This window comes from Polistes canadensis, unplaced genomic scaffold (assembly GCF_001313835.1).
Source record: "Polistes canadensis isolate GaletaPanama2010 unplaced genomic scaffold, ASM131383v1 scaffold_716, whole genome shotgun sequence".
Classification (NCBI taxonomy): Eukaryota; Metazoa; Arthropoda; class Insecta; order Hymenoptera; family Vespidae; genus Polistes; species Polistes canadensis.
The window spans coordinates 15,589-17,076 of NW_014570263.1; positions in this window are offsets into that span (position 1 = coordinate 15,589).

A 1,488-nucleotide genomic window follows, 5' to 3' on the forward strand; every position below is an offset into this window, starting at 1 on the left:
AAGACGTGAAAAATACCCTACTAGAAACTAAACAGAATAGATGTCAGGTTTACTACAATTGAGTTTTGTTGAAAATGAATTAAATTCTTCACGTAAAGTAACCAAAAGATGTTGTAATAAAATGATTTTTTATCTTTTTTTTGACTGTAGTAGTCGAAATATAAATATTGTTTGCTAAATTTTTTCGGACTAAAAACTATTAATTTGAAAGTATACGCTTTAAAGCTTGAAAGAAACAGTTTCGTAACTTGTGTAAAATTGCACGTCTTCAGAAATTTTATAGTATCTACCTACGATTTAATCCACAAAAAAGCGTAAATTTCATTTAAACATATTAAAAATTTCTAGTGACGTTATAACTGTGCTATTAGAAACTAAACAGTATAGAATTTAGGTTGACTACAATCGAATTTTGTAGTAAAAGTGTTAAAATCTAAACGTGAAGTAACCTAAAAAAGCTGTAATAAAAWGATTCTTTTTTTTTTTTTTTACTGCAGTAGTACAAATAAAAATAATGTTTGCCAAATTTTATTTGTCTTAAAACTTTTTACTAGTATGCATAGGCTTTAAAGCTGGAAAGAAAAAGTTTCGTAACTTCTGTTAAGTAGCTCTTCTGTAGAAGTATTATAGTTTTAATCTATACTTTAATTCAGAAAGTAGCTAAAATTTCTTTTTAAATATATTGAAAAATTTTAAGCGACAGTACAAATGGACTACTAGAAACTAAACAGAATAGATGTTAGATTTATTACAACCGAGTTTCGTAGAAAAAGAATTAGATTTTACATATAAAGTAATTAAATAAGTTTGTAAAAAATAATTTTTTCCTTTTATTTTTGACTGCAGTAGTCGAAATATAAATGATGTCTGCTTTATTTTTTTGGATTGAACAGTATTTATTTGTAAGTATACGGTTTATAGCTTGAAAAAAACGTCTTAAAGCTTCTGCTAAAAAGCACTTTTTAAAAATTTTATAGTTTTTATTTACGACTTAATCCAGAAAGTAGCGAAAAGTTCTTTCTAAGTGTTTTGAAAATTTTTTGCGATAGTAAAAATGGGCTACAAGAATCTAAACAGAATAGATGTCAGATTTATTACAATCGAGTTCCGTTGAAAAAGAATTGAATTCTTAACGTTAAGTATTTAAAAAAAGTTATTATAAAATGCATTTTTCTCTTTCTTTAGACTAGAGTTGTTAAAATATAAATTATGTTTGCTAAATATTTCGGTCTTAACAAATTTTATTTGTAAGGATACGCTTTAAAGCTGGAAAGAAAACGTTTCATATCTTTTGTTAAGTAGCTCTTCAGTAGAAGTTTTATAGATTTTATCTACAATTTATTTCAGAATGTAGCGAAAATTTCTTATTAAATATATCGAAAAATTTTTAGCGACAGTAAAAAAGGGCTAAGAGAAACTAAACAGAATGGATGTTAGGTTTTTTACAACCCAGTTCCGTTGAAAAAGAATTAAATTCTACACGTAAAG